Source organism: Ictidomys tridecemlineatus, chromosome 15 (assembly GCF_052094955.1).
Source record: "Ictidomys tridecemlineatus isolate mIctTri1 chromosome 15, mIctTri1.hap1, whole genome shotgun sequence".
Lineage (NCBI taxonomy): Eukaryota > Metazoa > Chordata > Mammalia > Rodentia > Sciuridae > Ictidomys > Ictidomys tridecemlineatus.
Genome location: NC_135491.1, coordinates 59,516,728 through 59,542,461, shown reverse-complemented (window position 1 = coordinate 59,542,461; position 25,734 = coordinate 59,516,728). Strand labels below are relative to the sequence as shown.

Sequence of the window (25,734 nt, the reverse complement as noted above, 5' to 3'; positions counted from 1 at the left end):
GCTTGGGAGGTGGGGAAACTGAGGCTGCTCCTGCGCCCCCCCCCCGGCTCTCCCCAGGGCTAGCTGGCCCATCTCCCGGGCCAGAGTGTGCAGGACCCAGGGTTCTCCAGGACTGCACACTGAGGAGGGCCACATAGGAGTCACCCAGCCAGACGCTGCAGGAAGGACGTCCAGCAGGCTCAGCCTCCCTCCCAGCCGCTGCTCAGCAGGCACGTCTGCTGGGACTCCTTGCATCCTCTTTGGAATAAGTGGTTCTGTGCATGTTTACACTGCAGAACACACAGATTTTCCCCATCAAAGCCTGCGCGGCCTGGAGACAGACGATGGCCAGGACTGTCTTCCCAGCCAAGCCACGACGCGCATTTGGGGGCCGGGGCCTGGGCTGTGCAGAGCCACGGTCAGCTGGCAGATCCCACGTTCCCAAAGGAATCCGCATTCACACCTCACTGGTGACTCCCACATGGAGAACCAGGGCCCCCGGGAGACAGCCCCATCTGCAGCCGCGGCCCGAGTCCCTGGGGCGGAGGACTGCCCTGAGGGCAGGAGGCCTGAAGGAAGGAGAGGGAGAGGCACTGCTAAGGAGGGCAGGGCGCTGTCTGCACCCGATGACGGGGTGCCGCCGGCTGGCACCAGGAAGCCCAGAGCCCAGCTCAGTGCAAACTCCTGGGAAGCATGGATGGCATGAGACAGGGGACACACGGCGGCGGGGGCGGGGGGGGGGGGCTAGAACTCCACATGCTACAGATGGGCGCTGCTGTCCATGCTGCTAGGTGGCACTCCCCGAGCCTCTTAGTGGTGAAATTCTGCCATCCCCAGCCTTCCCTGGGCACATCAGGAGCCTCAGAAGCTGGGCTTGCAAGGAAGCAGACTCTGCCCTGCAGCCTGCAGCTGGAGGCAGCCCCAGGCCTGCCGTGCGCCAAGGCAGCCTGGGCAGGCCTTCCAGGACCACTGGGAACAGACTGTGACCGGGGCATCTTCAGGGGCTCAGTGTGTGGGGCGCAGAGGAGGCCGCCACCCAGCTGAGCTCGGCCCGCATGCGAGCTGGTCAGTCTCCTCTTCTATAAAATGGGGACGTGGCGATGCCTGCTCGGTGGACAGGCAGAGGAGCCAGAGGCCAGCACGACCCTCGGCAGGCGAGCTCCAGCTCCGTGCCCCTTGCAGGCTGTTGAGGCCTTGGGCAGCACTGCCCATCGGTTCACCTCTGAGCCCGGGGGCAGCTCAGGGAGGAGGCGGCCGCCAGGATCATCTGCCGACAGGGAGGTCTGGGATGAGGTGGCCCTGAGCCATGGCACAACCTGGTCAGGCTGAGCACCACTGTCCCACAGACTGAGAGAAGCAGTCTGCCCAGCAGGCGGCCCCTCCGCATGCCCCCAGGTGGGACCTCTGGTCCACAGGGCAGCCTTCACTCCCAGCCCCTCAGAAGCCACTGCAGTCCTTCTCCCAGAGGTCATCTGTCTCCACGTCTCCCATGGAAGCTCCGGTCTGGACCTGGGCACTGCCATGGACAGGTCAGTCGTCCCAAGAGTGGCCCGCAGAGCCTCCCGCTGTGCTGCGGGGATTGTCCACATTCCGGCCTAATACCTCAGGGCACTGCCCCGTGGTCCGGGTCAGGAGTTCTGCCGGGCTCCCTGGGTGCGTGTCAGGGCTCCGTGCCTGGCCCAGCCCTGGGGCCTCTCCTCCCCTCCCTGACTCCCACCGCCCACCTCCCTCTCGGGAGGACCCTGTAATTCCTGCCCCAGGAAACCTGGATGATCTTCTGGTCACAAGTCCTAGGTCTACTCCCCTGGACAAAGACCCTCACGTCACAAAAGGGGCGTCCTCAGGCCTGGGGACTCTGGGGTCACAGTTTCACCAGGAACATTCTCTCCCAGGGGACACTCCCCTCCTAACTGGCTTCTGATGTTTCCTGTCACATGACAGACGTGGATGTGTGGTCCTGTCCTTCGTGGGTTTGAATTGGAGAAGAAAGTTTCTTCCTACACCTGAATCAGGAACACGATTCCCGTCTAGTATTTTTCACTTTGTCTTAAATGGTCCCTCGGATCTGCAGAGAATTCACTTCCTGCCTCGGCGTCCGCACGGGTCGCCAGGGCCCCAACAGCACCTCTGAGTGACCTTCTCCTCTGAAGCGTCCCTCGTGACCTGCGCCGAGTTCCAGTGAAGGCGCCTGTCGCGCTCGGCTCACTCCTGCGCGGCTCTTGGCTGGCACTAGGGCCAGGCTGCTGCGGCCCTTCTGTCCAGCATCTTGAATGCAGCCTCCTGTGTCGGACGTGACCATCTGTGGGGACTCTCCCACCGGCGTTCCGGGGTTCTCGCTCGCTCTCACTGCTGTGCTGCTCTTCTGCCATGGAGGAAGGTCCTCAGCTCTGGGCCGCAGGCGCTGCCGTCCCAGGGCCAGCATCTGTGGGTCCTACCCTCGACTCCAGGTCCACTCATGCTGCTCTGAGCTGTCACGACTCCCTCTCCTACTCCTGATGATCCCCAGGAACTACCCTGATTTCACACTGTTCACCGAGTGCCACTTCCGTGCTCGCTGCACTTGGTAATGTCCCAGGTACAGTCCCTTCCCTAGCCCGGTTCTCACTGCGGGCTCGGTCCCACAGGAGCTGTGGGTGCTCCCTGGAGCCTGCATTAGGAAACTGCGCCCGTGGTTGGCAGGTCTGGTTCTGGCCTGGGCCCCTGTGGCTGTCCTGTCTTACAGATTCTAACCACGTGGAGACTTCCATGTGACTGCGACCTGCACATAACAAAGCCCCCGTGCTTCTGTCCACGGCAGACTTCTCCCACTCACAAAGCCCTGACAGGCACCGGCTGCCACCCTGCAGGACAGAAGATGGCACTTTCAGCCCACATTCATGGGCCACGGAGCCCTGAACCTCATGTGGGGATCCATCAGTGCTCCCCACACTGGGGGACACGCAGCGTCTCCCCTGGGCCTCACCCTGACCCTGAGTGGTCGCCCACCTTTCTTTTGAGCTGGCCTATGAGCTCAAGTTTTGCTGAGTTTGAATTTCCATGTGCTTACAGTGGGTGGGGACCCAACACGCCCCTCGGCCAGCACAGCACCCGGTCAGGAGGAGGGCTCTGCGGGGCTTCCTCTCTGGTGCTCCCCCTCTGATGTCCCCCCACTCTAGTGCTCCCTCTCTGGTGCTCCCCCTCTGATGTCCCCCTCTGGTGCTCCCTCTCTGATGTCCTCCCTCTGGTGCTCCCTCTCTGGTGCTCCCTCCCTGGTGCTCCTCTCTGATGCTCCCCACTCTGGTGCTCCCTCTCTGATGCTCCCTCCCTGGTGCTCCCTCCCTGGTGTTTCCCCTCTGGTGCTCCCCCTCTGGTGTTCCCTTTCTGATGTCCCCCCACTCTGGTGCTCCCTCTCTGGTGCTCCCTCCCTGGTGCTCCCTCCTGGTGTTCCTTCTCTGGTATTCTCTCTTTATGCTCCCTCTCTTGTGCTCCCTCCCTGGTGTTTCCCCTCTGGTGCTCCCCCTCTGGCGCTCCCTCTCTGATGTCCCCCCCTCTGGTGCTCCCTCTCTGGTGCTCCCCCTCTGATGTCCCCCTCTGATGCTCCCTCTCTGATGTCCCCCTCTGGTGCTCCCCCTCTGGTGCTCCCTCTCTGATGTCCTCCCTCTGATGCTCCCTCTCTGGTGCTCCCCCTCTGATGCTCCTCTCTGATGCTCCCCACTCTGGTGCTCCCTCTCTGGTGCTCCCTCTCTGGTGCTCCCTCCCTGGTGTTCCTTCTCTGGTATTCTCTCTCTTATGCTCCCTCTCTTGTGCTCCCTCCCTGGTGTTTCCCCTCTGGTGCTCCCCCTCTGGTGTTCCCTCTCTAGTGCTCCCCCTCTGGCGCTCCCCCTCTGGTGCTCCCTCTCTGGCACTCCCTCTCTGATGTCCCCCTCTGATGCTCCCTCTCTGATGTCCCCCACTCTGGTGCTCCCTCTCTGGTGCTCCCTCTCTGATGTCCTCCCTCTGGTCTCCCTCTCTGGTGCTCCCTCTCTGGCGCTCCCTCCCTGGTGTCCTCCCCCTCTGGCACTCCCTCTCTGATGTCCTCCCTCTTTGGTGCTCCCCCTCTGGCGCTCCCTCTCTGATGTCCCCCACTCTGGTGCTCCCTCTCTGGTGCTCCCTCTCTGATGTCCTCCCTCTGATCTCCCTCTCTGGTGCTCCCTCTCTGGCGTTCCCTCCCTGGTGTCCTCCCCCTCTGGCACTCCCTCTCTGATGTCCTCCCTCTTTGGTGCTCCCCCTCTGGCGCTCCCTCTCTGATGTCCTCCCTCTCTGGTGCTCCTTCTCTGGTGCTCCCTCTCTGATGTCCTCCCTCTGGTCTCCCTCTCTGGTGCTCCCTCTCTGGCGCTCCCTCCCTGGTGTCCTCCCCCTCTGGCACTCCCTCTCTGATGTCCTCCCTCTTTGGTGCTCCCCCTCTGGCGCTCCCTCTCTGATGTCCCCCACTCTGGTGCTCCCTCTCTGGTGCTCCCTCTCTGATGTCCTCCCTCTGGTCTCCCTCTCTGGTGCTCCCTCTCTGGCGTTCCCTCCCTGGTGTCCTCCCCCTCTGGCACTCCCTCTCTGATGTCCTCCCTCTTTGGTGCTCCCCCTCTGGCGCTCCCTCTCTGATGTCCTCTCTCTCTGGTGCTCCTTCTCTGGTGCTCCCTCTCTGATGTCCTCCCTCTGGTCTCCCTCTCTGGTGCTCCCTCTCTGGCGCTCCCTCTCTGATATCCTCCCTCTCTGGTGCTCCCTCTCTGATGTCCTCCCCCTCTGGCGCTCCCTCTCTGATGTCCTCCCTCTCTGGCGCTCCCTCTCTGGCGCTCCCTCTCTGGTGCTCCCTCTCTGATATCCTCTCTCTCTGATGTCCTCCCTCTCTGGTGCTCCCCCTCTGGCACTCCCTCTCTGATGTCCTCCCTCTCTGGTGCTCCCTCTCTGGCGCTCCCTCTCTGATGTCCTCCCTCTCTGGTGCTCCCTCTCTGATGTCCTCCCTCTGGTCTCCCTCTCTGGTGCTCCCTCTCTGGCGCTCCCTCTCTGATGTCCTCCCCCTCTGGCGCTCCCTCTCTGATGTCCTCCCTCTCTGGTGCTCCCTCTCTGGTTCTGTACTGTTCATTTCTTTTCCTTGCCTTCCTCCCTTGGCTTGTCCTCTGTCCCTGCGTGGAGTAGCACCTGCAGTTTCAGATGCTGGTTTTGTGTCTGACTTTTGTGAGGATGCATTGTATTTATTTCCAGTAGAAAAATGCCTGATGCCAGATTTTTAAATTCATAAAGTTGCTTCTTATTGCTGGTTTACTGACCCCTGGACCAGGTGATGGATCTCAGCAATGGTGGTTCGACTCACAGGGATCAAGCCGATGAGGGGCTGGCACGCATCCTAGTGCAGAACCAATCTCACACTTAGAAACCTCTCCAGACACTGCGCCTGTCACGTGGGGTACGGCCTCCAGGGCAGATCCATTCTGAAGATGCTCTTGTGCTTCTCAGTTCAGGCTCCTAGAGAGAGTGACAGTGAGCCTGTGCACACCAGTCAGTGAGAAGCCGGGAGGCCGCGTTCTGTTACGACCACTGGGTGCTCACGGGCATCTCCATGGTGGGCTGTTTGGAAAGGGTGGCAGGGCAGGGCCGGAGGCCAGCTCCGGGGCAGGTTCAGTCAGGTTCGCAGTTGACAGGATATCCACGTGACCTCTGCAGGGAGCAGACTGCAGCTGGACCTGGAGTATCCAAGTCCCAGAGTCCAGGGACGTCCAGGCTGGCAGCTGCACTCTGAGGCTTGGTACTCCCCACTCCGAGGTCGTGCCGTGCCAGGATGCCAAGCGGAGGCCCTGCGTGGGCAGGAGCTGCGTGGTGAGACTGAAGACCTCCCTGTGAAGACCCTTCTTGGGGCTCTGCCCTGCCCTAGGCCAGGTGGCTCCTTGTCCTTGAGCAAGACCCACTCTGGAGCTGCCAGTCCCGCGTTCCCATCCCACCCCCATCTCCCTGGACCAGCCATGCATCTCCACGAACCCTGAGGACCAGAGCTCTGGTCCTCCTGCCTCTGTTCCCAGGCCTCTGGGTCTCACTACTCACCAAGCCCCTCCTCTACAGACCCCCAGAGCCCATCGGGTGTCCCTCCCCCTGTGCAGAGTGGCTGGCACACATGGCTGCGTACACCCACAGTCTCGCTCAGCCGAGCTCACACAGGGCCACAGGGCACATGCGACAGACCTGGTCTTCACACGCCTCTCAGGATGAGCTCAGGCACATTTATGTCAAGCCAGCAGCAAAGGCCTGGGCACCCGGTGTCCCACTCTGTGCTGGGCATGTTGACGCACTGATGTCACTTAGTCCTCTCAGCGGGGAAGCAGAGCAGGCCCAGGCAGGCTGGAGGGGACCACATGGCGTCTGGCTCAGACAAGCAGGCAGGTGCTGGAGGCCAGGTCCCCACACCCTCCTCTCCAAGCCATAAGTAAACGTAAGCCCACCTCAGTGGGCAGTGCCCACACTGCCAGGTCCAGCTGAGAGGAACATGCATCAGGCACGGTGACCCTGCAGCCCACAGTTCTGCTCCATCTCAACCCTCGGGCACCAGCCCAAATCACTGTGTGGCTGAGAAAACCACAAAGTGAAACAACAAGAAAGTGAGGAGAACGTCCCTGATTTCAATCCTGAATGTTGATTCCGCTTCTGTTGGAGAAAAAAGAAACCAGGACAGGGACGCACGCTGACACAGGCAGGGAAGGCTCCTCTGGCGCTCCTCACAGGATGCAGGACAGACCCTGCGAAGCCCCTCGGGGAGGCGGGGCCCTCCCCAGGCCCCGGTCCTGGTCCTGGGGCCTCGTTCCCTTGCAGGTAAGAAAGAGAAGCCCCACCGGTGCCCAGCACCGCCCAGGGGCCCTGGCCCCCCAGGCCGCCTGAGGAGCCCACAGGCTGTGGGGCCCCCCTGGGCGCAGGCCAGGCCCGAGCTGTGGACCCCTTCACGTCCCGCCCTCGGGGCCTCTGGGTAGCCGCCTTCTGCAGACAAGGCCTCTGCCGGCTGGGCCGGGGGCTGATGGGCCTTCCAGAAGTTGAGCTTCACACCACCCCAAGCTTGCAGCCTCTTCCAAGTGCACGATGAGCTCACCCTTCCTGGAACCAGAGGGATGGACGGGGGCGGACAGGGGACACACAGAGACCAGCCTCCTCCCATCCCAAGCCTGTGCCCTGCATGCCCAGGGAAGGAGTCACAGGAAGCCAGCAACTGCCCTGCTGCGGCCATCTGGACCTGAGCTGGTCCTGCCACGTGGCATTCCCCAGGCCCTGGGACAGCATACCCACGAGGGCTGGCCTCACCCCGGCCATCAGAGTCTGTGCAAGGAAGACTCAAGCCACAGCAGGCCACGCCGCCAGCCCTGCCATCCAGTGGCACTGTCTCTGGTGCAGGAATCATGAAGTGAGCAGCTGGGGGCCACAGTGCAGCTGACCACAGCTCATCAAACATCACTGTGGCTGCCACGGTGAGACGGCTGGAGCCACCTTCGTCCCATCAGGAGCAGAGTCCCGGTGCCCGCCAGTGTCGGCTGGGGATGAAGAGCCTGGCAAGGGCATGCTCGCCCCAGCTGCCCGGCTGGATCATGATGTGGCCAGGGGTCCACACTGGCAGATCGAGGCCGAACTCCCTGAGCCCCAGTCTGAAGCAAGGAGAGCATCCCTAGCCCCTGTCCCCTCACGCACCCAGGATCACCCTGTGCAGCAGGGGGCACCGCTGCCCCAGCTAACCTCTGGAGGGGCTCTGGGCAGCCTATCACCGACAGCCAGTCAGACCAGCCCAAACTGCTCCAAGATGCCTCCTGAGTGAGCCTGGGAATCCAAACATTGAGCAAGAGAACAAAGCAGAAGACGAGGACTTGTGCCAGAGAAAATTCCTCAGCAAATACTGGACACAGGATGAGAAGCCTTTGTGAGATAAAGGAGGAGGGGACGGGGACACCAGAGAGTCACTGGGAAGATCCTTTTGCAGCCCTGCCCCAAAGTCTCTCTGGTCCTTGGGCCAGCAGCACAGAGCACCCTTTTCTCCAGGTCATTAGCACTTGGCCACCTGGGCCTGGGGCTGGCTACAGCAGCAAGGCAGGGCATGACTGCAGCAGGTGCTACCCAGGACCAGCTGGGAACTTAAACTTGAAATAGGTGAAACCCAAGAAAGAGGTCACCAGCTAATGGGCAAAAAAGAAAAAAAAATGGCAATGAGCATGTAGCAAAAGACAAGTACCCAAAGGATAAACCCAGGCATCCACCAAAGGGAAATGCAAACAGCTACCATCCTCAGCAGCAGCCAGGAGATGTGCCGCACATGGGGCCACCGGCAAGGGTGAGAGGGAGCTGCGCTCTCAGGTGGGATTGCAAGTGCCACGAGAGCAGGCTCTTCAGGAGCTACTTGGGCATCTGTCCCAGTTATAAATGTGCTTACTCCCGACTCTGTAACTCCACTTCCAGAAACATCCTAAAAAATGAATAGGACGCTTTTGCAACGACAGATAAGTAAAGATGTGTTTTTGTGTTTTCCTGCCCTACCAGCCCTCTCCGGAGCCCTGTCAGGCGAGGGTTAAGCAAATCATGGCCCAGGGCCGAGAGTGAGTGGGTGAGACGGCACAGCCTTGGTCCACATCGGAAGCGAACTCTCTTGCAGTTTATGGGCCTGGAAGTCAGGACTTGACGCATCTTAAATATCAGGAACTTCATCTGACTTCCTAATATGTGTTACTTGGGACTGGACCAAGTTTGGAGTGTACCTCCTGGACTCGTGGGGGCATCTTCCTCCTCTTCCTTTGGAGCCACGCACTCTGTGCTCAGCGGGTGAGGCACAGGTCCCGACCCACGGGGGTGACCTGGATGTGCTTTACGCCTCTTTGGCACAAGTGTGCTTTGTGCCGTGTCTGGTCCCTCCTCCATGAGTGTGCACCATGGCCGAGCGCCTCTGGGTGCAGGGGAAACAGTGAGGAGATGAGGCCCTACAGGTGCATGACATTGGCCAGAGCTGAAGTGTGGTCAGGGTGGGTGGCTACCAGTGCGGGGCCTCAGGGGTCCTCCCAACCCGCCCCTTCACTCCCACTTGGGAAGTTTCCACCTTGTCCTAACACCCGAGTCACTTTGTGAGGCAACAGTTCTGCCAGGAATGAGGCTGGGATTGTTCAGAGGATGCCAGAGTGCTTCGACAATGGCCACGGAGCCCGAGTGACGTCCCCCGAGCAGGCCAGGGCAGGCTGCTGGTCACCTGCTGTTGGGATGGAATGATGGGCCAGGCAGCGATTCCAGGCCTGGACTTGAGGGCAGCAGGACCACTGAGAGTCCAGGGAGGGCGGTGGAGGGCACGAGAGGACAGGCGTCCACCAGGCCCCCCAGCACCTGGGTGCAGAGGCCTGAACCCAAGAGGCGCCTCCCAGCCCTGGGAAGGAGCGGGAGGAATGTGGAGCCCCAGTCTCACCCCGAGCGTGAGCGAGAGCCAGCTGAGGTCATCCGCGAGGCCAGGACTGTGGAGGGTAATTTTTAAAGCATGTGGATGGAGCGCTCACAGAGCATCAGCTCCAGGCCATGATTCGAAGCAGATGGAGAGGCTGGGAGTGTCCCCACAGCGATGGGACTCCCAGGAGCAGAGGCTCCCACCCTGTCCTCAGCTCCCCGGGGTGCCCTGGGTGCACCCTGCTTGGGGCTGGCAACAGGGCACCCTGCCTGGAACTGGCAGAGCAGGCTTGGGCAACAGGGCCCCAAGCCACTCACCAGAAGGTCACAGAGGCGAATCCACACTATGGGGTGTCCCGGGTGTGCCAATGCCTGTTGGCAGGGTGGGGCTTGACCAAGTTCCAATCCCTATGCCCATCACCACAGAGGTGCCCAGTGGACATGGTGCTGCTGCATTGGCACCCACCTCTGGTGACTAAGCCAGAGCAGGCTCCATCTGGGCGGGCCAGCTGCGGGCCTGGTACCCCTAAGCCCTGACGGCCTGCCCACCTGGCACTCCTGGGGCCGTTTGGTGCTTTTCAGAATTGCAGAGATGTGAAGCCAGATCTGCTCCGGGGCTGTCAGCAGACCCAGGAAGGGGCAGTTGGCCGAGAGGCACCCAGGGGACGGGTGGCCACCATCCAGGGCTGGAGGGCTCAGGTTCCCAGGCTCTTTTGTTTTCCCTCCTTCTGTTTGGTTTCTTCTTTTACAACAGCCTCTGAGAAAAGCAGTTCTTTTTTAAACTTCTCTCAGCGGGAGTGAACATGTGTGTGTGCTAACTTCCCACTTAACCGGGGGAGCCCGGCCGGCGGTCTTCTGAAGCTCACTCCGCAACTGCCATCAGCTCCCGAGCGAGTGACTTAGCAGTGAGTGTCCTGAAATACAAATTCGTTTGCCATTTCACCTCCAGGAAGGCTGGGCAAATGCAGCCGCTGCCCCGCAGCCCAGGAATACATAAAATGGACACCCCACACACTCGGGCGCCCTGCTCCTGCTGCCCTTCCCACAGCAGCCCCAGGACCCCTGCACTGTGTCCAGCCCCAGGGCCGTGTCCAGGTCCTTCTGTGACCCTTGGTCACTGAACACAGCAAGGCCTGCACCTTGTAGCATGGGGCTGCTGCTTCCGAGCACTGCGCCCAGCCCACTGCCTGCAGGTCCTGGGATGTCTGATGTGAGACGCACGTGCACGTGACCCTCAGTAACACAGGCGTCATGTCAAGCTGGCTGTTCAGGCCATGTGTGACAGGTTCTCTAGAGGACACCCCTCCCAGAGCATGTCCACGGGGACACCTCTGGCCCCCAGCTGGCCTGCCCAGGTGGAGCCGGCACCTTGGGCCCTGGGGGCTGGGCAGACGCACGCTCCCTTTCCAGAGTGTTTGCCCTGTTGGCACAGGTCAGCCCCAGGTCAAAAGCCAAAGGGCACAGGTTCCAGGGCGAGCTCTGGACTCTGTTCACACAGAGATGCCGTCTCCCCCGCAGAAGGCCTCAGCCTTCCTCCCTGCCCCACCACAGGGTTGGATCATAGGAAGAATTTAGTCCAAAACTGGTGAGTTTTTCCAGCCAGAGATCCAAGCAGGTAAGGACTCCCTCAGAGCCGTGTCTGCTGCAGCTGAATAAAAATACACTTCACAGCTGCCGGGTTCTGAGCGCTCCACTGAGGACCAGACTCCAGAGGGAGCAGGGCCCATCGCACCTGGACAGCGGCTGAAGCTAGAGTGCAAAGCCTGGAAGTCCAGCTGTCCTCTGCCCATGGCTCGGGCACAACGGGAGCCCGAGATGTGCCAGGCCCTGTACACCAGCCAGAGCTTGCCACTGCGGGAGCTGGCCACTGCGGGAGCTGGCCACAGCCGGAGCGCGCCTCGCGAGAGCTGGCCACAGCAGCTCGCTGCAGGTCTGCGGCTGACCTGAGGTCACATGGAGTGACTGGCAGAGCCCACAGGCTGGCAGGGATGAAGAATCAGGTGCCGCTGGGGGATTCTGCACTCTGTGGACCCATTTTCCTGCTCTTCAACATTTATATGGTGTTGATCATCACAGCACGGTTTTCAAAGCAAACGTCCGTCTTTCACCTCTTTGCGCTGTGGTCCGGGTTTCCAGTGAGCCGCACCCTCTCTGCTCTGTGTTCGGGGACACGTCATCCCCCTGAACAAAGCCTGAGCTTTTCAGAGCAGGCGGGAGGCTGCGAGGGGAGAGGCATAGGTGTATGCTCTGCTCTGGCTTCTGCCCACGGTTCTGAGTTTCCTCAGCTCAGGGGAGCACGGCACGCTGCTGACCATGAAGCACCAGTGCAATGGGCCCCAGGAGAGGGACAACAGAGGCCTTTGAAGGGTCTCTGCCCCTGTCAGGGTAGCGAGTGGAGAGCAGCCCGAACAACCCACTTAAGACGGCAGGGGGGTCCCGAGGGCAGGGGTTTGCAGGAGAGGGCACCTGGGCAGGGGAAGCAGAACTCCTGCCCTGGGAGAGGGTCCCCTCTGGGCAGGGGCTTCCTGGCTCCCAGGAGTGGCCAGGCCTTGGCCCAGGAGCTCAGGTTGTTTTAGCTAGAGAAACCTCCTGAATGGCCCTGGTGGTGCCATTTCCTGGTCCACAAATCACGTTCCAGGGCAGAGGGCAGGAGCAGTACAAGCTCAGCCACTCACTTATCTTAAAACTCATTTTTGTATTTATGAGATGCAAAACTTTGAAAGATTCCATGCTTGCAGGGGCTACACCAGTCTGTGCCCCCAAACGGGGTCCAGGGTTACCCCTTCTTATCCTGCTGGCCGCTGGAGGAGGGCCAGCTGTCATAAGATGTGGCCTTCAGGCTCACCCTTGGCCTTCTGGGGCCCAGTGCCAACACACCCAACAGGAAACCAGTCTGACAGGAGTCTGCAGAAAGTGCCCACGTCCCTCCTAGCCACCTGTCCTCTGTGCTCGGCAGCGTGTCCTGGGGGAGGTGACTTGGGAGTGAACACTTTGACCTACAGCCTGGGGCTGGCCCTCGACCTGTCCTTGACTCTGAGGTCAGGAGGTGGGAAGTGCCCGTGGGACCTGGGTGGGTTCTACTTCGAGGACCAAGGTTCTCCTAAACAGTTTCAGTTGTTGCCAAATTGAATGACCTCTGGCGTCCTGGGGACAGTCACCAGCCACCCCCACTGCCCCTGGGATTAACCGGTGCTGTACACACCAACTAGGCCCTCTTGGTGGGTGGCTTTTGAGGTGTCTGAATGGCCAGCACTCTGCTCACCTCTCGTCTCTCCACACAGATGTGTAAGCCGAGCACAGGTCTCTAGAAATCCACCTGATGCTGCTGCTGTGAATGAAACACTCAGATCAGTTAACCGAGCAGAAAACAGCCACAGAAGTCAGCCAATGTCATTCACGTCAGCTAGCTCCTGGGGTCAGTGATGTGCTGCCAAATTCTACTGTCCAAGGGGGGCATCAAACCCACACAAACTCACTGAGAAAGCAAGGTGGGAGGGGCTGTCTCCTGTTGAGAACTGTGAGGCAAGGGAGCAGCAGAGGAAGCCCCTGACACCAAGCAAAGCTCCTTGACACACGTGAGCCATCCTTGGGAAAACCTGGAAGTACTAGCACACTGTGAGCACGTGGCTGGAAGGCAAGGTCGGGTGCCTGGTGCACCTCGTGAATCCAGCTTCTTGGGAGGCTAAGGCAGGAGATTCTTGCAAGTTCAAGGTCAGCCTGGGCCACTTAGCGACCCTGTCTCAAAATAAAAAGGACCGGGGTGCAGCTCAGTGGTAGAGTACCAGCCTAGTGTGTGCAGGGCCTGGGCTGCACCCCCAGCTCTGCAGCAACAGCAGCAGACAGAGCCAACCAGCACCGCTGACCGGATAGTCAGGATCAAGGAGAAAGACAACGAGATCATCCTGAGAGACGCCGTGGAGGCTTTGGACCAAACTCAGTGTCCAATTGTGATTTTTAAAAATTCAAACAAAATAGGGACAGAGGAGAACTCCTGCAGCCTGATAGTGGGCATCTGTGTAAAGCCCAGAGCTGCCACCATCCTGAGCAGGGCGACGAGCTCCCCAGGGTTGGTCAGGCAGGCCGCCAGCTACCAGAACATGAAGACTAAGTGCCCGTGTGGCTCCTCTGCTCACCTAGAAGCGCTGCAGCACTTCCCAGAGACCCATAAGCCCAGCCAGAGCCAGCCCGAGGCCCCAGCAGGGAGCATGGGAGGCCGAGGGCACAGGACCCCCAGAGGGACCCAAGTGGAGCCTGCTTCCTGTGGCACCCGTGGTGATCCCTCCTCACCCACCCCAAGGCCACTGGCCAGGAACACATTGTTGGCTGGTGACAGACCAGGTGCTTGGAAAGACGCACAGGCTACAGGGAGACAGCCCCGCCTGGTGCCCCCGGAGCTGCGTAACCTGTGTGCACAGATGGAGCCCAGGAGGTCACTCCGCAGGGGCCGGGCACATCCCAAGGAAAGGACGGCTCTGTGTGGGAACCAGTGGGTGGGGGGCACCCCCAGAGGAGCAAGGGGCCTTCCACAGTGTGAGGATCCAGCTCCGCCAAGTGCAAAACCATCCCTGTTCAGAGTACGTCTGACTCAAGCCCTCAGGCGGGTTCAATATGGAACAAATAAAAAATGCTGCAGCACAGGAGGAGCGTGCGTGTCAGGACGTGGTGCAGCCGGCCAGACCCCACGGTCCGCCCGGCTCCCATGGCTCAGGCTCAGCGCCCCCCACCCCCCACACACACCGCCCCCCTGGCCTGGCCTGGCCCACCGGGTGTCAGGACTGAGCGTTGTTCTGTGTGAAGCGGATTTCAGGAAGGAGGGGCAGTTCTTTGTAAAGAATCTCAGCTAATGAACAGAAGCAACCGCAGACTCAGAAATCTTCCATTCTGCAACCCAGGTTGACGGGTCACCAAGGCTGCGGGCACCTGGAGGCCAATGGGCCTTTGTGGCAGATTGTCAGGCCAGGGACAACGGGTGGGAGAACCAGACCTCAGGACATCCTGGGGAGACACCCCAGGCGAGGGGCACAGAGACACCCATGGAGCCTGCTGGTCAAAAAGACAAGAGGAAACGGCAACCAGAACTGATCAAACCTCTACCTCTAAGGAGCAGCTCTGAGACTACAGGGGACACCAGAGGCCACCTCGGAGGTGCCCTCACCATGGGGTGGGACGTTCAACACGACGATGACCCGCATTTCCGGGCAAAGTTGGCAGGGGGCTTCCCTGGGTCCGGATGGCTGGCCAGGGGTGTCTGGGGCAATTGTGGCCCTGCAGGGGCAGGAAGGCGAGCCCGTGTGAGTGGGCTTAGGGCCTTAGGGACTCACAGTCGAGGCTACAGACGGGCACTGGGGCCGGCTCTGTGTGCCCAGGTGGAGGTGACTCAGGGTGGATAACGTGGAGGACTGTGTCCTGGGCACAGAGCCTGCACCTCAACTGCTGGCTGCTGAGGCTGAAAGAGGGGGGAAACAGCTTCGTGGGAACAGTACGGACGCCATCGCCAGGGGATTTGGTGAGTCCCTTGAGTGGCAGGACAGGGAAGAGGCAAGCTGTGACCAGAAGTCCCACCCAGAGAGAGCTTGCCTTCCTCGGGACAGCGTGTCAACGTTCGCAAGTCACGTAGAACCGCGCAGCTGCTGGCGTGGCGAGGGATCAGGAAGGCGGACGGGAGGTTGCTGAGCCACAAGCAGATGATTTATGATTCTGAGGTCATTGGAATAAATTATAGATACGCCTAAATATTTTTGGAATTTCACCTACTCAGCTCTGAGGGAGGCCCGGGGCCAGATTAACACATGAGCCAAGACCTCCATGTCGTAGCCAAGCTTTCGGGGCCATCGGCCAGCGCAGCACCCCTCAAGGTCAATCTCGCCTCTGCTGACAAAGCCATCCTGAAGGCTGAGCACGCACCTGCCCCAGGCCACCAGCACGCGGGTTTCCAGCCTCCATGTGGAACGGGCTGCACCGGCTCCAGTGCTGTTTCCTGTTTCCTCTGAGCACACTCTTCAACTCTGCAAGCCAGTGTTCTGTCTCAGCTCCAAGGCAGGGTCGGCCCCGTGGACGGCTAGACGGGGCGGTCAGCATAAGGGGGCTGGTGGTGTGGTCAGGCACACAGCACTGGGCGAACGCCAGGTGAGGAGGACACAGTGCCCAGAACCTCAGGGAACACTCCCCAGGTGAGCTAGGAAAGAGCACAGAATCCCCGGGGGAAGCTCCGTGGCTCCAGGGACCCTTTCCTGGGATCCAGTCACCTGAGTCCAGCTGGTCTCCTCCAGGATCAATGCTGGCCACCAACGAGCCTCCAGTACCAATAGGCCCCCAACCGCCAGGTTCCTCTTCCTGGGCACCCTCCAGCAGCATCCCCACCCTTCTGCCCACCAGGAGGCAGAGCAGACCAGAAGCACGAGCACCTTTTGCCCCAGCTCTGTGAAGTCCCTCCTTAGGGACTTCAGTGACTCAGACTGTCTGACTGGGCAGCTCTTTGCCTGGGTGGGGCTCTCGCCTCCCGATGACTGCCACTGGCTCAGGCCGCTGCCCAGCACTGGCAGCCTGCTAGTGATGAGTTTCCAGGTGGTGCAACCTCCTCCTGCAGCTGCCAGTCCTTTGGCCAGTGCCTCCCGCAGGGCCCCCCTCCCCTGGGAAGGAACCTCAGCTCCTGCAGCCATCCGCTGGCAGCGGGCAGCTCAGCAGTGCGCGTGGTGGGGAGGAGTGGGCCTCCTTGGGGCCGGGGAAGGAGTTCTGTGCCTGGCACTGAGGGGGCAGAGCACTCCTACCTCCGGCTCCCTGAAGATTCCTCAGGAAGGACTGGGCTGACTGCACGCCCCGGAGAGGGGACTGGAGAACCCTCCAGGGGCACCTCCCTGCCCCCGGGGCTCGGGCTCGAGCCTCTTCCCAATGGTGACTCCTACACCCAGGACCAGCCTCTGCAAGCAGACCTCACCTCTGCAACCTGGCTGGAGGGACCACCCGCCCCTTCCAACAGTGGGCAGAACAAGACCCAGATGCCGTCCACTGCCCACTCCCTGGACTTCTTCCCAGTTTCCAAGTCCAGGGCTGGTGAACTGAGCACATGCCCAGTCGACCTACTTGCTTCCCAGGGACAGCAGAGGGCAAGAAGAGAGGCATGCTGGGACAGCCCACTCTCCTGACCCCCTGAGCCCTGGCCGTAGTACTCCTGCAGGGCTGGCCACTGCCTGCGCCTCCATCGCCCTCTCTGTAGGACTCGCACCCAAGCTGCTGGCCGGGAGCAGTACCGTTCACCACTGAGTGAGGGGCTCTGAGCTCCTCAGGGCTCGGCTGCTTTGAGCCCCAGGCCGGGAAGGGACATCTGTGAGCAGAGAAGGACACCTGTCAGCCCACAGGGTTGTGCTCATCGGGAATGTCCAACACCGAAGGTGCACACCCTGCAGAGACGCGCCTCGGGGTGTGGGGGGCAGAGGTGTGGGGCAGGGAAGTTGCGTGAAAGGAGAGAAGCCCACAAGACAAAGGCGAACGCGGAGCAGGTCCCGGCCAGCCCCCGCTCCTCCCAGCCAGGGCCACGACCCCAGAGCTGTCTGCTCTCACTGCCCTGCCCAGCACGCAGCCGAGGCCAGAGCAAGGTGGGAGTCAGGAAGGACGGCAGGACACCCTGAGAGCCCTCTGCCTCTGCTCCCCCTGCTGTCCTGCAGTCACCTCTGTCAACCAGGGCCAGTGAACACGGCCAGCCACTGCCACACACCAGGGGCGGCGGGCAGGGAGGCGCTGCTCTGCCTGGGCTTAGAAACCCCCCGGCCTCCCTGTCCTGCCTGCCACTCTGAACCTCTTGAACCCTGGCGACAGTGTCCTTCCTGTGGCTCATACCAGCAAGAAAGGAACAGAACTGCTTTCTGTCCTGGCAGTGGAGCTAAGTGCAGCCACCCCTGATGACGCTGGGCCCTGGGCCTCCCAGAGCTTCTCCGCACTGTCCTGTTCCTGGGCAGTGCAGTGGGCGGGCCCCTGGGTAGAGTGGGCCTGGGGGCTGGCCCTCCACTCTGCAGCCCCTCTGTGACAGCCCCACAGTCCCCAGCTATCAGCACGGGTGGACGGGGCCCACCAAGGCCAGGGGCGGCCTGCCACCTCCAGCCAGCCTGACACTCCCCACACAGAGTGGCTGTGAGCTGGGGCCGGGCGGAGGCAGCGCTCTCTGGACAGGGAACTGCCCACTTCTTCTCGAAGGAGCGAGACCCTGAGGGCAAGAGCTCAGCCGAGGGCCACACACACCCCAGCCCGGTGCGGTGAGCTTCCTGGGCTGCTCCAACCAGACCCAGGAACTCGGGCGGTCACCACCGCCTCGCCACCGGGAGGCCCCCTTCCCTGAAGCAGTCCGTGGCCCCCGTCTGAACTCAGGGTCTTCGGTGAGTTCCCCTCACAGTGGAAGTGGGCAGCAGAGGTGGTGACCAAGCCAAGCTCAGCCACTGCCAACGGAGAGTGAAGGGCCACCAGTGTCCACGCTCCTGGCTAGCTATGCTGTCCCTCTTTGCCTGCACCGGGCAGGGCAGGTAAAGCCAGAGCAGGGGGCCGAGCTTCCAGGACAGCACCTGTGAGAGACTTAGGGTCAGCCTGGCCCTGGCCTCCAGCCCTAGCTGTGGCCACAACTGCCATCTGAAAGGCTTTTTGTTTTTTGTTTTTGTTTTTTTGGTACCAGGGATTGAACTCAGGGGTCCTAAACCACCAAGCCACACCCCAGCCCTGTATTTTATTTAGAGAAAGGGTCTCACTGAGTTGCTTAGCACCTCACCATGGCTGAGGCTGGCTTTGAGCTCACCACCCTCCTGCCTCAGCCTCCCGAGCTGCTGGGATGACAGGCGAGTGCCACCAAACTCCGCTGGAAGGCTTTTAAGGGAATAACGTGGCTTTCAAAAGAAACGGATTAGGAGGTTGCAAACGAAGGAGATGAATAAACAGTGCCGGGAGAAAGCTCTAGAACACGGGTGGTATGAGCCCAGATGCCCCGCCCCTCCAGAGCACACGGGCCCTTCCCTCCGGCAACCCATCACGTCTGGGCCGGGGGTGTGCCAGCTCTCCCGTGGAGGGGGAGAATTCCTTCAGGAGCCCTCTGCCAAGCACCACGCGTTGATTAGAGTGGGGACGTGGGTAGCAGAGGTGCAGGGCAGAGGGAGAATGACCCCTGGCAGTGCTGACTCCACAGGAGGGGGCCCGGGCAGGGAGGCCTGCTGGGGGCTGGCGCCTGTCCACATGGCCTACCTCCTTGGAGCTGGCTGGCCCAAAGGGAAGTGCCCAGTTCCCACGCAAACATGGCCAGATGTGGTGGACAGTGCACCCTGGCTTTCAGGTCCTGGATTGTGCAGAGGTAGCTGACTGACAGCTTCCTCTTGGATGCATCTCATCAACACCCATGAGCATTGGCCCCAAGAGCACCAGCCCTGCCGTCTGGGATCCAGTGGCTTCTCCTGCCACCACACCCCCCCGCCCTTGGTGGACACCACTCATCAGCCGCTGAGACCAGACAGGGCCAGAGTCCTGTGCACACAGCACCTCCAGCATGTGACCCTGTCCACGGACATCTTTCTGCTCATCTTGCCCGAGACTACTGCTGCCCTCAGATCACACCTCAAGCACTATTTTGGAATGTCCCTGGATCTGACTTTGTCACAGAGGACTGCATAGGAGCAAGGATCAAAATCCCCCTGAATATCCAAGTGGGGTCCCTCCAGGGGAAAATGGCCAGGGGTGCACACTGGAGCGAAGGGCAGGTTAGAGCTGAAGAAGGCCTGCCGGGAGCCTCCAGGGGAGCTTGGCCTCTCTCACCTGGGAGACAGGGGCCAGAGAGGGCATTTCATCAGAACCAAGAAACGCGTCAGAGAACAGGGCCACCAGCACAAGGGCAGAGAGCCCCATCGGGGGTGCCGGCTGCGCAGAGGAACCTCAGAATGGATGCAGAGCCACACCCGGCACCATCCAGTGTGACGCCCACAGGCAGAAGAGGACTGGGGTGGCCCCGCAGGATGGGGTCCCGTCTGAGCGATGCCAGGATCCTCAGTTGAAAGTGGCCACAGTCAATCCACTCGTGATGGCTGAGACCCAGAGGCCCACCCCTCACCCGGGGCCTTCTGGGATGCGAACCATCTAACGGATCCTTTTCAAGGCCTCATCTGGGAAGCAGAGGACTCAGTGGACCGCCCAGGTTGCAGGTGGGGTCCAGTGGCTTCCTGGCCAGGTGGCCTCAGTGGCTGTTTACTCTTCCCTGGGGTCCAACTCCTTTGACCCTGAGCAGAGCTCCAGGTTACTGGCTCAGGTGGGCTGTCCTCTGGCGAGGACTGAAACCGCCCCACAGACCCCTGGCACACTGGACACAACGGGGTGCCGGTTCCTAAGAGCAGCCCTGGGCACTGTCAGGCACACTGAAGCCAAGTGACAGACCAGGAGATTAGCATCTGTGCCACTGAGCACCCCAGGGCCTGTGTGGTCAGCTGGGAGCCGCTTCCACCCCACCTGCTCACCCACAGAGGCAGGTGTCCCCAGCCTGCGGGTGAGAACACGTTGACTACAGGCCACAGGAACCAGGATACCCACATATCATCGCTTCCAGGGGCAGGAAGTGGGGGCAGTGAGAGTCTCAGCTAGCCCCCCATCAGGGCTTCTGTGCTGGACCCAAGGATGACACCCAGCTGTGCCCTTGGGACTACTACTATCTACATGCACCTGGGGCTACCCGATGCCACCAGCCCCAGTGCACAAGGACCACGCCAGCCACCAACAGCCATCTCATCCTCAGAGCTGCAGATTTGCAGGATCGGGGGCCGGTGCCACCTGAAACTGAGCCATTCAGACAGGCTGAGTGGAGGGGAGGGCTCCCAGTGGGGGCACCTGGGGATACCACACCAGAGAAAGCAGACCACGGAAACCTGCGAACATCATCTCAGGGGCCCGTGGACACCAGAGGGCCCGCAGCGTCTCGCATCTGCAGCCTACCCGAGCACCTGGCACGGATGCCAACTCCCAGCCAGTCGAAAGAGTCACACATTGACGGGTGCTGGGAGGCTGTGGGGACAGTAGGCACCGAACATGGTAACCACCACCAGACTGCAAGGTGCCTCTGTGCCATCGTGTTGGGGGAGACCTCCTGCCAGCGTTGCTGAAGATGGGTTTCCATAGCCACTACACCCTCTGTCCTGTCTACTTCAGACATGGGGGCCGGGCCGTCACAACACAGAGGATCACTCACCAGCGCCTCAGATCACCAGATCTCCCCACTCAGTGGACAACACTGGGGGAGCAGTGTGACTTCTGAGAGCGGCAGTTAGCGGCCCTGTCCATTTCTGCCTTCTGTCCATCCCGAGCCCCGGCTTAGACCGTCACGAGTAGGCTGGCCGCCATCTTTCCTGTTGTGACAGGCCAAGGCGCACCTTCAGATGGACCTGAGAAGGCTCCCTGGCTATGTCTCCTGCCTCTGGTGACTTCCCAGGAGTTTCAGGAAGTCAATGCGATTGTCTCGGCGTTCACTGCCAAACTTTGAAATGGGAACCAGGCCAGGAAGGGGCTGCTTTGAACTGTGTCCAAGTAGAAGGGTCACAAGAAGACCAGGGCTTTTAAATATCACGAAACGGCTGTTATCAGCAGCGCATGCTTCAGACAGACATGGACAACTGCCCGCTGTCTGTCCCAGACGGTCGTGGCACCCCAGCCCCCTGCTGCCTGCCGCCTCCCTACTTTGTCCAAAGAGCCATCGTGAGACGCACATTTAACAGAATGTACAGCTAATCGGGTTTGTGCGTGGCATGTCCCCCACGTCCACTGAGAGATAAGCCTGCCACCTGGGACATGTCACAGAAAGGGTAGAACAACAGGAGCCACCAGCAGAGAGCGTTGATTGACCCAGGAGCCTCCTTGAGCATGACAGATCAGAGCTAGCGGACTCTGCTCCCACTGCGTGAGTTCGCCTGTCGAGTCCTGGCCTCTGGTCCAGCAACTGGAATTTTCAATAGGAAAACAAAATACTTTGTTTTGCCTCGAAGCTGTTTCCAGATTGTGTTGCATGACCTTCCTGCGAGTCTGGGAGCATTCATCACAGAAGCATGGACTGCCCTGCTTGCACCAACCCAAGCTCCTAATGAAAACCTTTCTTCTGGCCGCCCAGAGGCCAGTGCCCTCACAGACACCGCACTTACCCTGGAGCAGCAGTGTCCCATGCGTGCCCTCCTCTGTGACCTACGCCCGCAGCAGAACAGCCACAGGTCCCAGGTGCCCCCAGCTTCTGTGTGTTCAGTTCACGTCTCCGGCTGTTTGCTCAGGCTGGCTCTGGCGGGGAAGTCTCAAGTTCCAGGCAGCCTGGATGCCCTCTCCCCTCCACACCCCTGCTCTGCCCGGTTCAGAGGGATCCAGAAGGGTCCATCTTGCCCGTCAGGGCGCACAGCCCGCTGCTCTCCCAGGGCAAGGCTGTCCTCGCCTCCCTGCGTTCCTGCTCGCCGGCTTTCTTCAGGCAGGGTGCACCCCTGAGAGCAGAGACGCACAGGCCCTTGTGGGAGACGAGAGCCCTCCTGTCTGCGGCCACCTTCTGTGGGCCCCTGAGAGGGAGGCAGGGCTGCTGCAGGGTTCCCTCACCCCTTGCTCCCCAGGGGGAGCCTCCCCAGTCTTGGCCCTTTCAGGCCTGAGTCTGCTCAGCTGCAGCCACCTGCCCACATGGGAGAAGCTCGTCAGGGGGCTGGCTGCCACGGGGCATGGGGCAGCAGGACCCACATCCTGCCTTCCTCAAGCCCCTGGGCAGCCCACTCTGCCCATTGCACTCCCAGGGAAACTGAGTCATGGGAGCTCAGTCACGGCCAAGATTTATCCTATAAGTAGCTCCTGAGCCACACGGAGAGACTTGGGGGCACATGAGGACAAGATGGCAGCAACTGGCACTTGGAGCCACAACACACCCGACGTTCCTCTTGGCTATGTCCCCTGGCAGAATCATGGTCTTCCTCTTCTTCCGACGTTTCTGTTTTTGACGCTTCCATAATAAGCACATAACTTTTATAACCTTCCTATAATAAGCATGTAACTTTTACAATCCTGACCTCTCCCTCACTTCTCCTCACTTGCTGGATTTTCCTTTGAAGTTTCTCTCCTTTCCACTTCCCTGTCTCCTCTCTCATCTTCCCATCCAGGCTGACAGTCCAGCTCCCCCACATCCTGCGGGCTCCCGCAGCCCCTGTGCCCTGCCTGGGCACACAGCCCCATACGGGAAGCTAGGGGGAGCAAGCCCACCATCACAGCTAAGAAACCGCATCCTTCACGCCTCAGCAAAAACTGGCTCTGGCTTCCTGGAAACTTCTAGAAAGGATCCCACACTGTGGTCGGGAACATACATCCCCCTACCTGCCAGCCAAAGTGAGCCGACCCAGCCTGGGGGACAGAGCTGAGCACGTGAGTCCCATGGAGGGGGACCCCTCCTGTTCTGCACCTGTAGCTTCCTCTTGGTGCCCGGGCCCAGAGGCACGAGGTCCAGAGGCACATGCCACCCCTCCAGAGGCCCAGGGAGGACAACGGCCAGGACCCACATCTACACTATGTGGTCCTCTGGGGCTCTCCCGTCTGTGCCTTAGTGGAGGTGAAACTCGGTTAACACAAATCCACACGTGGAAGCCTGACTTGGCAGCATCCAGTGCAGGTTGCACCATCGCCTCTACATGGTGGGGACCACTTCCTTCACCCCCAAAGGAGAGCCTGTACCCTCCAAGCAGCCGCCCCCTGGCCCCAGGACCTGTGAGCCTGGGGTGCATCTGCCTGCTCTGGTGAACAGGTCCTAGGCCGTGCGCCCTGGTCCCGGCCCCTCTCCCTCCCCACGTGTCCTCAAGGTCCACCTCAGGCCACTGTGTGCGGGCACTCAAGGCCTCACACTTCCCACCTCGGAAGGGACCAGCTTCCGCCTGCTGGCCTCACAGGAGCCTGGCCATGGAGGCCATCCTCATTTCACCTGGGGGCCGCGCCAGCCCTGGATGTCGAGCTGAAGCTGGCTTGACCTTGACCCCTCAGAGTCCCTGAGTTCTGCACGACCAAAAGCCCAGTGGGACACGGGCAGACCCCAGAAGTCCACAGGAAGCCCTGTCCTCGGTGACGTTGATGCTTCTCCCTCAGCAAAACACAGTCGTCACAAAGCCAGTCAGGTGGCCAGCTCCCAAGGCCACCGGGAGGACAGCCTCCCGAGGACCTCACAGCCACAACGCTCATTGGTTCCATTTCCATTTTGTGACAGAGGCTGGTGGGGATCCCACAGGGTGGCCCGACTCAGTGGCTCTGCACTCCGCTGCAGGTCTCGAGGCCCTGGGGTAGCTTTGCTCCTCCTGGTGCCCAGCCCCGTGCGGAGTGGGGATCACAGCCCCTGGCCACACTAGCACGTTCTAAGCTGCTGGTGTCTCCAGACCCTGCTGGGGTTTAGCTGGAGCCCAAGGACTGTGTGAGGACATTTTGGACAACACCTCTTCCTCTGTGGGGCAGAGTGTGCCCCAAGGCAACAGCGTGTCCAACTCTGGGAAAAGCTGAGAACCAGACTCCGCTCCCAAGTGGTGGATGCGAGTTGGCCATCAGGAGGGCTGACCTGCCCGTCAAGCAGCCACGTGGCAGAGAGCTGAGTGAGGCCTCACACGGCCATGGTGCAGGTCAGACTGAAACATCCAGGCTGCTGTCACCAAGCAACTTGTTACCCGCCTGCTGGGCTCTCCATCCCCTGGCCTGAGCCTTCGGGCAGCCATTGACCTGCAGCCATCTCCTCCACCCAAAGCCCCAGAAGCTGCAGCCAGTGGAGAAAGGAAGGGGTGGATTTGCCGGTGAGAGCCTAAGTCAGGGCAGCTGAGGGTGGTGGAGGCCACAGGTTTCTCTCCCCACCGACCAATCGACTGATGGAGGTGAAGAGAACAAGATGCACCATAGCAGCAGAGGGACAGCCGGGCTGTGGGGCGTTGGCTAGACTGACCCTTCAGGTTTGGGCCCTTTCCCGGCTCCTTGGAGCAGAGAGCATTGCCCCTGGGGTCCCAGAGCTGGGCCATCAATATGGCACAAAAACCTGCAGGTCAGGTTGTCCAGAATGAACCTGGTGGTAGCTCCTTGGCTCTTCCACCTGCCCCAATGCTCAAGTCCCAGAAAGGAAAGGAAGGGCAGCCACGTGGCGGGAAGCCAGCCGTGCCTGGGGTGCCACCTCTCCTGGGCGGTGGTGCTCCAGGACTTTCCTCCCCCTCCCCCCACTATGGCTCTCAGATCCCTGGTTCTGCCTCCACTTGCCAGTAGCAATCTGACCCAGCTGTGACAGCCTTAAACATCTTCAGACACTGCCACTGTCCCCTGGGTGGGGCAAGAATCCCTGGGTCCTCCTGCACGCGGAGGGCAAGGCCTGTCCTTGTCTCCCCATGAGCCCATCAGAAGAGAGCAGAACACAGCTTTCTCTCAGCAGCCTGGGCCTGGTGTCCACTACGCCCACCGCCCACCGTGCTGAAATGATTCTTAAAATCCCCAATTGCAGACACAGAGCAAAGGCCGGGAGGAAGCTGGGGCCCCTTGGGGAATCCTGGAGTGGCCTGGCCTCCCAGTTGGGTGGGGCATGAGTGCTCTCCCCGGCCCTGAGGCAGAGGGAGCCTGGAACTAGGGAGAACCTGCACCCACTCAGCCTGGGCAGGAGCCAGCAGGCCTCTGTGGTCACACCCGGAGGTCCTCACAGGGTGGCCATGCGGCCCAGCCCCATGGAGATCCTCATCCTGATAGTCTGGCCACCCAGGCAGGGGAGGACACATGCAGAAATGGGGAGGCCTCAGGGGCTAGGTAGGGGCTGGCAGGGCTCTGGGCCTATGCCCTGTGGCAGACCCACCCCAGGAGGGAACTGGGCATTTCCTACTGTCAGGGCACAGCTCCAGGTTCCTGGGGCTCAGACAGGCCATGACCCATTCATTCTTGGGGCAGGGGCACCGTGTCACTTACCCAAGCACACAGCAGCTGGAAGGACCCGAGGCCCATGGAACAGAGAAGTGCTTGCTCCCCAACAGAACCAGGGCCTGTGTCCCAGTGTCTGCTCCTCCCTCCCCTCTGTGTCCTCCAACCAAGAGGGCTGGAAGCCTTGAACCCTTTGTCTGAGAAATCAGGGAGTCAGTGACCAGACCCAGAAAACTCCAGGTTGTGTGGGCTCCTTCCAAGGTCAGGAACCCAAAACCACGCATGGGGGCCCTGGCACAGGGAGCGTGCTGGTGAGTGTCACCAAAGAGTGCTCGGCTCACCACTTAGCCCCGTGAGTGATGGGAATCTTTGGGGAGCTATTTCTACACCCAGGATGCAAGCAATGGCCTCTCTGCTGGGAAAGACAGTGAACCCCACAACATACCCCACCAAACCCAACACGTGTCCCTAGCTCTGCTGTCCTGGCTGGTC

At 60.8% G+C, this 25,734-nt stretch overlaps 1 long non-coding RNA gene across 3 annotated transcripts; it reads right to left on the bottom strand.

Annotated features, from left to right (window-relative positions):
* Positions 1-5,146: 5,146 nt before the first annotated feature.
* LOC144370957 (uncharacterized) lies at positions 5,147-25,392 on the bottom strand. Of its 3 annotated transcripts, XR_013431105.1 has the most exons (6): positions 25,291-25,392; positions 12,632-12,697; positions 6,420-10,283; positions 6,163-6,318; positions 5,536-5,780; positions 5,147-5,451 (listed from the first exon to the last, which is right to left on the bottom strand). It is a non-coding gene; the product is annotated as an uncharacterized LOC144370957 (long non-coding RNA). The 3 variants fall into 3 exon arrangements; XR_013431106.1 differs by having other exon boundaries at positions 5,536-6,318; positions 6,420-11,587; XR_013431104.1 differs by having other exon boundaries at positions 5,536-6,318.
* Positions 25,393-25,734: the final 342 nt, after the last annotated feature.